This window comes from Cervus canadensis, chromosome 26 (genome assembly GCF_019320065.1).
Source record: "Cervus canadensis isolate Bull #8, Minnesota chromosome 26, ASM1932006v1, whole genome shotgun sequence".
NCBI classification, from domain to species: domain Eukaryota; kingdom Metazoa; phylum Chordata; class Mammalia; order Artiodactyla; family Cervidae; genus Cervus; species Cervus canadensis.
This window is the reverse complement of record NC_057411.1, coordinates 15243819-15257807: the sequence shown is the minus strand read 5'-3', so window position 1 is coordinate 15257807 and position 13989 is coordinate 15243819. Positions and strand designations below refer to the sequence as shown.

At 37.8% G+C, this 13989-nt stretch overlaps 1 protein-coding gene across 14 annotated transcripts in view; it reads right to left on the bottom strand.

Annotated features, from left to right (window-relative positions):
• Window positions 1-13989, bottom strand: part of ADGRL3 (adhesion G protein-coupled receptor L3) — a 709244-nt gene that overhangs the window by 115040 nt on the left and 580215 nt on the right. The window lies entirely within an intron of this gene.

Genomic DNA, 13989 nt, shown 5'->3' with positions numbered 1-13989 from the left:
ATAAAGATTTTGATTAAACTTCAGAAGACACAAAAGACTGTTGATACCTTGTCTAGACATAAAACAGACTTTGCTTAGCTATCTGCATATTTGATAGACATTGCAAATGTAAATTTTGGAAAATGTCATTCAGCCTATAATCTCCTTACAAAAGGAAATGAACAGCTCTTACCCACTAAATGTCCTGTATACCTTGTAGAAAAGGCTTCTAAAAAGGGATGTGATTTGCTTACTTGTGACAATGAGGATTCATAATGAAATTATTTGGTCACTTTTCAGTTTCCTCAAAGTGTGTGGAAGTACTCAATGAGCCTTTTCACTTTGTAGAAATGGAAGGAGACAGTCTCCTTGAGATGTGTGCCTTCAGGATGACTATTACTGGGGCTGGCCATAGACAAGATGCTATAATACTGACTTTCATAAAATCCTATTTTCAAAGTATGGAGCAAGAAAAATGTCTTTCTCTAAATTTTATATATATGACAGATGACAATGGAGAAAAATATTACAATATGACACATTTATATGTTTTTCCAAAACTTTTTGATGAGCTCTGAAGAGGCTATAGGGAATCTGGTAAGATACTCTACCTTATTCTACCTGAGTTGTGTGAATTTCTATGTAGGTTGGGGGAAAAAAAATAAATAAAGGAAAAACATTGCTTATTTTTGGGATTTAAGATTATTTACAAAAAATATCTCACCAGAAAAGAGCAGTTATGTTAAATAGGACTTTATGATTTCTATATTAAAACTAAAACTGTATTGGACTCCAATCTTTATTTCATAATTTCACAACTATTTAAGTGCTTTAAAGCCATTATCTCTGGTAGTGTTTTATCTTATGATGACATTCAATGTGCTTGAAAATGGTTCTAAATTATGAATATTTTGGATATGGACAGCCTATATAGTGAATTCAGAGATGCAAAGGAACAAATTGAAAAACAGCTGGTTTACCAGAACAAGCCTGTACATATAAAGTGAATGGGAATTTTTGGAGAGCTGGGAACTAATACCCACAAGTCTAAAAACCTACTAAGCAAAGTGATTAAGTAAAATACTAAGTATTCTTTGCTGAAAAGTTTTGTTGAGAAGATATTTATTTTTATGCCATCATATTGTATTGATATTAAGAATCAATGTAATCTGGGTTTGATAAGATGAAAACTACAGGTTAGAGTGAATTTTACCATACACTATATTCAGTTTTAACACTATCAAAAAAAGGATAAAGAGTACAAATAGAAAAAAAAGTCATGATTATTTTTATTAAACATATGCCATATCTGTTTAATTATTTTGTTGTAATAACTTATTTAATTCTCACACTTATAAAATGTGTAATAATATAGCCTAAAAATTTAAATATACAGTAAAGATTTTTGCTACATCAGAGGACAGAAAGAAGCAGTTAAAAAATATAATTATATCTCTTTTTCTGTCCTGCATAAAAGGTTATCATTACCATCTTTTTAAATTCCATATATATGCGTTAGTATACTGTATTGGTGTTTATCTTTCTGGCTTACTTCACTCTGTATAATGGGCTCCAGTTTCATCCATCTCATTAGAACGGATTCAAATGAATTCTTTTTAATGGCTGAGTAATATTCCATTGTGTATATGTACCAGAGCTTTCTTATCCATTCATCTGCTGATGGGCATCTAGGTGCACTGGGAAGACCCAGAGGGATGGGATGGGGAGGGAGGTGGGAGGAGGGATCGGGATGGGGAACACATGCAAATCCATGGCTGATTCATGTCAATGTATGGGAAAAACCACTACAATATTGTAAAGTAATTAGCCTCCAACTAATAAAAATAAATGAAAAAAATAAATAAAAATATAACTATAGGTTTTCACAATATTAGCACTACTACTAATTAGTATTAAATACTAGCTGTACCTTTTAAGTAGTAACTATAACTTTTAAGTAGTAATAACACAATTGCAGAACAATTATACCAAAGATACTCTCACACTGTTAAGAAAGTTCTAGGACCCACAACAAATTTCCCAGCCTGAAGATCTGCCAAAGGGACTGAGAATCCCTGGGGAATTTGACTTTGGAAGCCAGTGGGATTTGGTCACAAAACCTCCACAGGACTGGGGAAACAGACTCTTGGAGGTCACAAACAAAGCTTGTGTGCACCAGGCACCACTAGAAGGGAGCAGCGTCCCCACGAGAGACTGAGCCAGACTAACTTGTGAGTGTCCAGGAGTCTCCGGAGGAGGCAAGGGTCCACAGTGGCCTGCGACAGGGTCGGGGCACTGAATACAAAGGTGCATGCACAAGTCATCTTGAAGGAGGTCACCATTATCTGCATTACCCCTAGCATAGCTTGGGTTCAGGACAAAAAACAGGGAGGGAACACAGCCCTGCCCATCAACAGAAAATTGGATTAAAGATTTACTGAGCATGGCCCCACCCATCAGGACAAGACCCAGTTTCCCCCACAGTCAGTCTCTCCCATCAGGAAGCTACCATAGCCTCTTATCCTTATTTATCAGAGGGCAAACAAAATGAAAGCACATTCACAGAAAACTAACCAAACTGATCACAAGGACCACAACCTTGTCTGAACCAATGAAACTAGGAGGCATGCCATGTGGGGCCACCCAAGATGGACAGATCATGGTGGAGAGCTCTGACAAAACGTGGTCCACTGGAGAAGAGAATGGCAAATCACTTCAGTATTCTTGCCTTGAGAACCCCATGGACAAGTATCAAAAGGCAAAAAGATAGGACACTGAAAGATGAACTCCCCAGGTTGGTAGGTGCCTAATATGTTACTGGAGAAGAATGAAGAAATAACTCCAGAAAGAATGAAGAGATGGAACCAAAGTGAGAACAACGCCCAGCTATGGATACGACTGGTGATGGAAATAAAGTCGAAGGCAATAAAGAACAATATTATATAAGAACCCGGAAAGTTAAATCCATGAGTCAAGCTAAATTGAAAGTGGTCAAACAGAAGATGGCAAAAATGAACACGGACATTTTAGGAGTCAGTGAATTAAAATGGACTGGAATGGGTGAAATTAATTCACATGAGCTTTAAATCTACTACTGACGGCAAGAATCCCTTAGAAGAAATGGAGTAGCCCCCAGAGTCAACAAAAGAGTCCAAAAATGCAGTACTTGGGTGCAATCTCAAAAATGACAGAATGATCTCTCTTTGTTTCCAAGGCAAACCATTCAATATCACAGTAATCCAAGTCTATGCCCCGACCAGTATTCTGAAGAAGTTGAACTTGAATGGTTCTATGAAGACGTACAAGACCTTCTAGAACTAACACCAAAGAAATACATGTCCTTTTCATCAGAGAGGACTAGAATGCACAAGAAGGAATTCAAGAGAAACCTGCAGTAATAGGCAAACTTGGCCTTGGGGTACAAAATGAAGCAGGGCAAAGGTTAAAAGAGTTTTGCCAAGAGAACACACTGGTTATAGCAAACACCCTTTTCCAAGTGCACAAGAGGCAACTCTACACATGGATGTCACCAGATGCTCAATTCTGAAATCAGATTGATTATATTCTGCAGCCAAAGATGGAGAAGCTATACAGTCAGCAAAAACAGGACCAGGAGCTGATGTGGTTCAGACCATGAACTCCTTATGGCCAAATTCAGACTTAAATTGAAGAAAGTAGCTAAAACCACTAGATGATTCAGGTATGACCTAAATCAAATCTTTTACGATTATACAGTAGAAGTGACAAATAAATTCAAGGGATTAATCTGATACAGTGCCTGAAGAACTATGGATGGAGATTTGTGACATTGTACAGGAGGTGCCAATCAAGAACATCCCCCTCAAAAAATAGAAATGCAAAAAGCAAAATGGTGGTCTGAGGAAGCCTTACAAATAACTGAGAAAAGAAGAGAAGCCCAAGGCAAAGGTAAAAGGAAAGATATACCCCTCTGAATGCAGAGTTCCAAAGAATGGCAAGGAGAGATAAGAAAGCCTTCCTCAGTGTTCAATGTAAAGAAATAGAGAAAAATAATAAAATGGGGATGACCAGAGACCTCTTTAAGAAAATTAAAGATACCAAGGAAACTTTTCATGCAAAGATGGGCACAGTAAAGGACAGAAATGATATGGACCTAAGAGAAGCAGAAGATATTAAGAGGAAGCAAGAATACACAGAAGAACTATACAAAAAAGATCTTAAGGACCCAGATAATCATGATGGTGTAATCCCTCACCTAGGGGCAGACACCCTGGATTTCAAAGTCAAGTGGCCTTAGGAAGCATCACAACAAAAAAAGTTAGAGGAGGTGATGGAATTCCAGTTGAGCTATTTCAAATCCTAAAAGATGATGCTGTGATAGTGCTGCACTCAATATACCAGCAAATTTGGAAAACTCAGCAGTGGCCACAGGACTGGAAAAGGTCCATTTTCATTCCAATCACAAAGAAAGAAAGGCAATGCCAAAGAATGTTCAAACAACCATGCAATTGCATTTATCTCACATGCTAGTAAAGAAATGCTCAAAATTCTCCAAGCCACGTTTCAATAGTACGTGAACCAACAACTTCCAGATATTCAAGCTGGTGTTAGAAAAGGCAGAGGAACCAGAAATCAAATTGTCAACATCCATTTGATCATAGAAAAGCATGAGAGTTTTGGAAAAACATCTATTTCTGCTTTATTGACTATGCCAAAGCCTTTGACGGTGTGGATCACAATAAACTGTGGAAAATTCTTTAAGAGATGGGAGTACCAGACTACTTGACCTGCCTCCTGAGAAACCTGTATGCAGGTCAGGAAGCAACAGCTAGAACTGGACATGGAACAACAGACTGGTTGCAAATAGGAAAAAGAGTACGTCAAGGCTGCATATTGTCACCCTGCTTATTTAACTTATATGCAGAGTACATCATGAGAAACGCTGGACTGGATGAAGCACAAGCCGGAATCAAGATTGCTGGGAGAAATATCAGTAACCTCAGATATGCAGATGCCACCACCCTTATGGCAGAAAGCTAAGAATAACTAAAGGGCCTCTTGATGAAAGTGAAAGAGGAGGATGAAAATGCTGGCTTAAAACTCAACATTCAAAAAACGAAGATCATGGTATCCAATTGCATCACTTCATGTCAAACAGATGGGGAAACAATGGAAACAGTGAGAGACTATTTTCTTGAGCTCCAAAATCACTGCAGATGGTGGCTACAGCCATGAAATTAAAAGACACTTGCCCCTTGGAAGAAAAGCTATAACCAACCTAGACAGCATATTAAAAAGTAGAGGCATTACTTTGCAGACAAATTCTGTCTAGTCAAAGCTATGGTTTTTCTAGTAGTCATGTACAGATGTGAGAGCTGACCAAGAAAGTTCAGCACTGAGGAACTGATGCATTTGAATAGTGGTGTTGGAGAAAATACTTGAGAGTCCTTTGAACTGCAAAGAGATCTAACCAATCAATCCTAAAGGAAATAAGTCCTGAATATTTTTTGGAAGGATTGATGCTGAAGCAGAAGCTCCAGTATTTTGGTCAGCTGACGTGGAAAACTGACTCACTGGAAAAGACCCTGATGCTGGGAAAGATTGAAGGCAGGAGAAGGGGATGACATAGGATGAGATGGTTGGATGGTGTCATTGACTCGATGGACATGAGCAAGTTTGAGCAAGTTCCGGGAGTTGGTGGTGGACAGGGAAGCCTGGGTGCTGCAGTCTATGGGGTCGCAAAGACTTGGACACGACTGAGCAACTGTACTGAAGTGAAGACATGGAAGCAACATAAAGGTCTATTGACAGAAGAATGAATAAAGAAGATATAGTATACACAATGGAAAATTATTCAGACATAAAAAAGGAGGAAATAGTGATATTTCTCCTCCCAGCTTCAATCTTTCCCAGCATCAGGGTCTTTTCCAATGAGTCAGTTCTTCTAATCAGGTGGCCAAAGTATTGGAGTTTCAGCTTCAGTATCAGTCCTTCCAATGAATATTCAGGACTGATTTCCTTTAGGATGGACTGGTTGGACCTACTTGCTGTCCAAGGGACTCTCAATAGTCTTCTCCAACACCACAGTTCAAAAGCATCAATTCTTTGGTGCTCACCTTTCATTAAAGTCCAACTCTCACACCCATACATGACTACTGGGAAAACCATAGCTTTGACTAGACAGACCTTTGTTGGCAAAGTAACGTCTCTGCTTTTTAATATGCTGTCTAGGTTGGTCATAACTTTTCTTCCAAGGAGCAAGTGTCTTTTCATCACTTGGTCTATCTTAAAAATCATCTCACACATGAAGAAGAAATCCAATCAATGAAAAGATTATGTATACTTAGTACTAACTTATGATTGTAGTTAAAATTGAATTTGGTGGTGCTGACATTGCAGGAATTCACAATGTCCACGTAACCATTTTGAAGCATTGGGAGGTTTTGGGCAGCTATGATGAACTCTTGCTGCAAATCTATTTATAACTTGACAATTTCATTGTGAAAAAAAAATAATCTGTCACTTTGAACAGTGATGCAAAGCACTGGTCTAAATGTCTTTCTTTCAGGTACCAGTAGAGAACTGTTTATTATTAGAAACTCAATTAAATATTGGAGTCTTGATAGTTAACTACTCCTAGGATCAAAAGCTCAGAGGTTTTGAGGGCAGTTGAGTATATAGTAAATTAACAATGTATATTTTCAGAAATCTTTATAATTCTCAACATGATTTTAATAGATTTTGCTATTCAATCACTAATTTAACCCTGAGACAATATTAGAAAATAATTTTATTACCCTCATTTACCTGATTAATAATGGGTACAATGAGTTCAGATAATCTGCTGCAGAAGAAGAGGCAATTACTTCAAGAGCTGGAATCAGGACCCTAAGTTTCCTAAATTTTCTTATCCCAACTTCCCTTCAGATTATAAAACAAGGAAATAAATTATGGTGACAATACCTATTATGGTGCTATGGATCAAATAAGACAATGTAAGTAGACACTAAAGAAATTATATTAATTCTTACTATCACTGGCCTCTCTGAGGCTTGAAGTCCTTATCAGATCTCTACTTTTGGCAATCTCCATAAACTTGATTACTTATTTTTCTTTAAAGTATTTCTCACTAGAATTGCAGATGCAGCTCCAGCTGCTACTTTTAGCCATGTTTATGTACTGAAGACAATCAAGAACCTGAAAAATTTAAGGGTAAGGATTTAGGATGTGTTTGAGAAGATTGCAGGTTTTTTATTTTTGCTTAAAAATGCTACCATATCCCAGAAGTAAAACAAATCAGAGCAAGAATGCAACTAATACTCTCTAAAAGAATATAAAATTTACTGAAAATACACACCACAAAAAATTGAACCTCATTTCATGCTACCTCAACCCTGTCACTCATTTTGCTTAAAGTTATGGCATTTCATCTACAGCATCTTCTCTGACCTCTCAAGGTCAAATTAAGGCTTTCCTCTATGTGTTTCTCCCTGGAGGAGGAAATGGCAGCCCACTGTGGTCTTCTTGCCAGGAAAATTCCATAGACAGAGGAAGCTGGCCAACTACAATTCATGGGGCCGCAAAAAGTCAGACTTGACTGAGCAACAGCATGCTCACCATGTGTTTCTACAGCATTCTTTAACACAACAACAAGACATTTCTCAGAAGACACTAATCTTGCTGATTATTTATCTGTATTACTAATTAGATCAGAAATTTTGTCTGTCCCAAAGACAGTACTTATATATTTGAGGAACAAATGAAGGGTGGGGAAAAGTGACTACAATGAAATAAATTGAGATTGATAAAACTAACTTTTCATCTACATTTCTCTTAGTTAAAAACTTAAATGTTCCTGTACAATGTAACTTTAACAAGGTGATCAAACTTAGTGACTCTTATAAGTGGCTTTCTTCTGCAGTGGGAGTGAAAGTGTCAGTCGCTCAGTTGCGCCTGACTCTCTGCAGCCCCACGACTGTAGCCCATCAGGCTCCTCTGTCCATGGGATTCTCCAGGCAAGAATACTGGAGTGAGTTGCCATGCCCTTCTCCAAGAGATCTTCTCCACCCAGAGACTGAACTCAGGTCTCCTGCATTGCAGGCAGATTCTTTACTGTGTGAGCTACACAATGGGAAGGATACAGCATCTCCTACAAGGTATTATTTTGCCCCCAAAATTTAACCTGGATCTAATTATGAGGAAATAATCAGAAGGATTGAGATTGTGAAACATTCTATAGGACAAATAACCTGAACTCTGCAACATGTCATTTTCATGAAAGACAAAAATAGGTAGAGTTACTTCTAAAGAAGAGCAAAGAAATGTCACAACTAAGGGTAATGTGTGATATTTGAGTAGGTCCTAAGTGAAAACACAATGGCTATAAAGGAATTTATCAGGACAATTAGAACACCTGTATATGAATTATACAGTAGGTGATAATACTGAGTCAAAGTTAAATTTCTTGTGTGTCTTAATGGTAGGGACTTTTCCTGAAACACATTTGCTGCAAGATTTAGGAATCAAATATTATATAATTAGCAATTTACTTTCAAGGAGTCAAATAATACAATATATATGTTATACCCATACACAGAAAAGTAAAAGTCAAATGTGTCAAAGATTTAAATGTAATTCCGAATAAGGAGTATGTGAGTGTTTACCACTGTTTCATCTTTTTCTATTAAAGTTCTATAAAGAGTGGAGAAAATAAGTATCAAAAAAATTTTTTTTCCACTCCAACTACACTGTTCTTGCAGTTCACATCAGAATTACCCCCAGTTCAGGATTTTGTTCTTGTTCCTTCTGCCTGGAAGAGTCTTGCCCCAGATGATCTGTAAGACTGATTCCCATTTCTTTCAGGCTTCTGTTCATAATTCTGATCTTAGGGTCTGGCAGAGGAGGCAGACAATAAATCAGCATACTAGCAAATAAATAATTTCAGATTTTAGTAAACCTATGAAGGAAACATATTACTATGAAATTGTTTGATAAGAAAATCCAATAAAAGTTCTTGGTTCTAAGAGATTGTCAAAGATTTTGATAGAGTTAGTACATAAGATTATATAATAAAATTTTACATTTTTTAAACCATTTTGTTTTCATAGAATTTTACATATTTGGAGGGTATTCAATTTGTGAGTTACGTTTTTTTTTTCCTTCTGAATAAATACATCAATTAAAGTATTATATACTTTTGTTATTCAGTCTCTAAGTCATGTCTGACTCTTTGTGATCCCATGAACTGAAGCACACCAGGCTTCTCAGTCCTTCACTATCTCCCTGAGTATGCTCAAACTCATGTCCATCGAGTCAGTGATGCCATCCGACCATCTCATCCTCTGCCATCCCCTTCTCCTCTTGTCCTCAATCTTTCCCAGCATCATGGCCTTTTCCAATGAGTCAGCTCTTCGCATCAGATGACCAAAGTACTGGAGCTTCAGCTTCAGCATCAGTCCTCCCAATGAACATTCAGGACTGATTTCCTTTAGGAATGATTGGTTTGATCTTGCTGTCCAAGGGACTCTCAAGAGTCTTCTCCAACACCACAGTTCAAAAGCATCAATTCTTCAGTGCTCAGCCTTCTGTATGGTCTAACTTTCACATATACTCATGACTACTGGAAGAAAATCACAGCTATGACTAGAGGGACCTTTGTCAGCAAAGTGATGTTTCTGATTTTTAATACACTGTCTAGGTTTGTCAGAGCTATTCTTCCAAGGAGGAAGCGTCTTTTATTTTCATGGCTGCAGTCACCATCCACACGTCCACCTCAAACCCATTATAGAACAGATGACAATATATAAAATGAGAATAAAACAACTGGGAATGAAAGTGTACAAACTTTATCAACATACATTAAACATTCTATTTTTCACTAATAAAATCATCTCTTACACTCTTAACTTTTCTTTTGGACTTTAAAAATAAAATTACTCTTTTTGAAAAAAAAAAAAAAAATAAAATTACTCTTTTTGAAAAGCAAGTACTTTTCTTCATGCCCCACTGTAGAACCCTACAGTATATTTCCTTCTAACCTACAAAGTCTAGTTATAAAATATCTGACACACAGAATCCATGGTATGAAGTTAAAAATTTCAAAATTGTTTGAGATTGTTCAAATTGTTTTAAATCAATACTAAATTTAAAAAGAAATACAATGTATTTAAACAGCAAAATAATACCTATACTTGGACTGGGGTAATGTTGGGGTAAAAGCAATAGGATATACTAAGCTAAAAAGAAAAGAGGGGGGGAAAGAGAGATGCAAGCATCAAACTAAGGAAAATGAAGCCTTTTAAACATAATAAAAATTGACATCAAGTTGAACTGACAGGAATGATCAGGGGGACTTTTTAAATTCTCTCCCAAAGAATTATCATTTCAGTAGAGGAAAAAGCTATCGATGATTTCTAAAGCATTTGTTACTGTGTTCTCAAAAACCACAGTAGAAATGTTAGTCAATTAGTTTGAAACTTATGATCCTGCAAACTAAAATACTCTTCCCATACAGATTGTTCACAAAGAGAATTACTAGTAGGAGAAGAGACAGACATTTGAATTTAGTGTATTCAACATTTTACTGAACAGCAGACAAATCTGCACATGATTCCAATAATGAAAAGTTTTAAAAAATGCCATATATACTACCACAGTTTGGTATAAAACTGTATTATATAAACTTTCATCATGGTTACTTTTGTATCTAAAAGAGAAGAAAATCAAATGCTTCCATAGATAAGAGACGCAGAGAAAACTCAAAAGTAGTTAATCAGCTGTGTAGAGCTGCACAGGACCCTTTGGGGCTCCCAGGCAAAAAAGCCTTTCCATGTCCCCCATTTCTCATACGAAACAGGCTTCATTCAGCCTCCACGATCTTCCTTGAGTTCCAAAGGACAGATTCAAACAGTTGCTAATGAGAAAAGGGAGGAGATGAAGAGACAAGGAAGGAGCAGTCAAGAAATAATAGTGCAGCCTTGGGAAAGGGTTCTGGTTCTTCCTTAAGGCATATACATAGTAATGTCTTTGAGTTCTGTACAGAACCAAAACCCCCACCAAATGGAAGTTGTTAACTTAACGAAGCCTCCTTCATTGCAGACAGAAGGTCACAGAAGAACCTCAAAAACCACAGAAGCTCATCCAAAGACCACCTGATGCCAGATGACCTCTGGATTGAAGGAATGTGGGCCCTGCATGCACCCTCATCCTTATCAGCAACCCTGCCCCCAAACTCTAAACATAAGACTCCTCACAACAGCCCCCCAGATGGGGATGCACAGTTTTGAGGGCATTAGCCTGCAGTGGCCCCCTTTACTTGGTAAAGCAATGTTCTTTCCTAAATCACCCAAAATTCTGCATCTGAGATTCAGTTTGGTACTGGTGCACAGAGGTAGGTTTTCAGTAATATTGTCACTTCATGTGTGTGCGCGCTAAGTCACTTCAGTTGTGTCTGACTCTTTGCAACCTTATGGACTCCTCAGACCTTGGGATTCTCCAGGCAAGAATATTGGAGTGGGTTACCATGCCTTCCTCCAGGTGATCTTCCCAACCCAGGAATCGAACCCATGGTTCTTATGTCTCCTGCACTGGCAGGTGGGTTCTTTACCATTAGCACCGCCTGGGAAGACCTCTTGTCACTTTAGTGCATCCCTTTCCTTCAAAAGTCAGTCTTAACACTTCTCTCCCTTGATAAACTGTAAATTGGCTGAGGCCAGTGACCTCCTTTCTCTTACCTTCCACAGCATTTCGTGGAGATGGGTTATTCCAGAGCTTTTGGAAGGACAGAGTAACCATTTACTAAGAAAGAAAAGACTGATAGGAAAACACCACAAGTGTTGTTCTGGAATTGTGACCCTGATTAGAAGTCTAGATGGATTTATCAAGTTAACTATTGAATCTAGGAGTGTGGAGTTAAGAAATGGAGATAGAATCTGGGGATCATGGGATGATGGTTACAGCATACCACCATACGAGATCAACTACAGAGAAATGGATAGTGCCTGGAGTAGAGATAGGATTACCCTCCTGGCCAGGGCAACAACAAGAGGCTGTGGAGATGGGGAGGCACCAGCGAAGGAAGCTCAAAAGGACCAGTTGCCGAGGGAGGAAAGAGACAAGAGAGAAAAGTGTACCCAAGGCAAAGTGTTCCAAGAATGTGGCTGATGCAAATTTTACACAGGTTACCTTACCAAATTCATCCTACCTGTTCTTCAGCACAGGTCACTTTTTTGATAAGCCCTCTCTGAGCAGTCCTGCCTTAGATGAACCCCTCCTGTGTCCTAACTCACAGTGTAGGTATCAATTATAAGGCTTATCACAATTATGACTGAAGCTTCATTTCTCTGCCCTTCCCATCCCCTTAAAAATGTAAGCATCATGAATGACCTAAGTTCCACTGGAATGCTAGAATCTTGCGGTATCTCTGGCAGATCAGAAGGAGAGAGCTACATTTATTGAGAACCTGAGTCTTCCCGGGTGGCTCAGATGGTAAAGCGTCTGCCTACAATGCAGGAGACCCGGGTTCAATCCCTGGGTCAAGAAGATCTCCTGGAGAAGGAAATGGCAACCCATTCCAGTACTCTTGCCTGGAAAATCCCATGGACGGAGGAGCCTGGTGGGCTACAGTCCATGGAGTCGCAAAGAATTGGACACAACTGAGCAACTTCACTTTCACTTTCATTGTGTAACACATCAATATCTTTACTTAGGTGCTTGAAAAAGTCTTTAAAAGAAAGAAGGAAGTACTGAATGAATTGCAAGGATAACACAGATGATAGAAAAGAGCAACTCAGTACATTGGTAGAGCCCTGGAGTGAAGATACATCAGGGCACCACAGATTAATAGCAACAGCATCTAGACTCAGCTAATTCTTCTTGCTCTTTCCAAGCTCATCAAGCAAAATTCTCCAATGTAATTTTGTTTTCTTTATAGATTTTGCTGTGGAATTAGAAACTGATAACTAGACAATGTAAATATCTATTCTAACTGGCTATTGCATATCTCACTGTGCCTGAATGCACTAGCCTTCATTTCTAGACATTAGTCTAATGTAAGTTCGGTTGCTGTGTTTCCTCTCGGACTTTCAGGGATGATCATTCTGTTTGCTTCTCATTTTTCAAGTGTCAAATTAATGTTGCATGATCAAGATGAGAATGACTCTCATAGCTGCAAGAGATTGTGATATAAGAAATCCAGGGCATACTTTGTTACTGACTGCTGAAGGAAAATACTGATTTCCATCTATTTTATCTCTTTTTGACACACAATAATGGTCACAGTCAAGATTCTTGTGTAATGGACTGAGTAGAGATTGTTATTGCAATGAACTGAGCAAAAAATTGTATTTTCTTGTGACTTGAAATATGATCCATTTTCCTGTGTTTGAATTTATACCCTAAGCTGAAAAGAGAGGATCCTAGAGTCATACAAACACATTCCAGGTTTAAATCCAATATTTGTTAGTGTAGCCAATCTTGCTTAGCTTGATCAATTTGTGAAGTTCTGACAAAATACCATTTGTAGTCCTTAAAAGACCAAATTTGACTGTGTTGACACAGCTAAGGTAATTTATTAGGTGCTGAGTGGGCTTGGATTTGGTTTTCCTCTAAGATACCTTCATCATTTTTAACTTCAACAGAGCCATAGACAATTTTGGGTAAAATTATTGGATCGATGATATCAGGTAGATAAAATCTTTGTCATGGTTTTTATGTTTTAAGATGTATTGGACAATGATACTTCCTCTATTTTTATTGACATCAGGAAGATGAGAAGAGAATTCACAATCATAATTTCTTGTTACAAACTCATCTATCAATCTATAGCCAAGTTAATAATCCCTTTGTATTTTTACATCCTAACTATATCTAAAATCTAAATACTCATCCTGCCTTCTATGACAACCAGTCACCTAGAGAGACTGATGCATCCAAGTTAGCCATGTTTATGATTTTGGAAACAATCTATTACCCGAATTTTTTCCTTAGAATTGTGTCTTCTGAATGGGCAGAACCATTATTATTACAATGTGT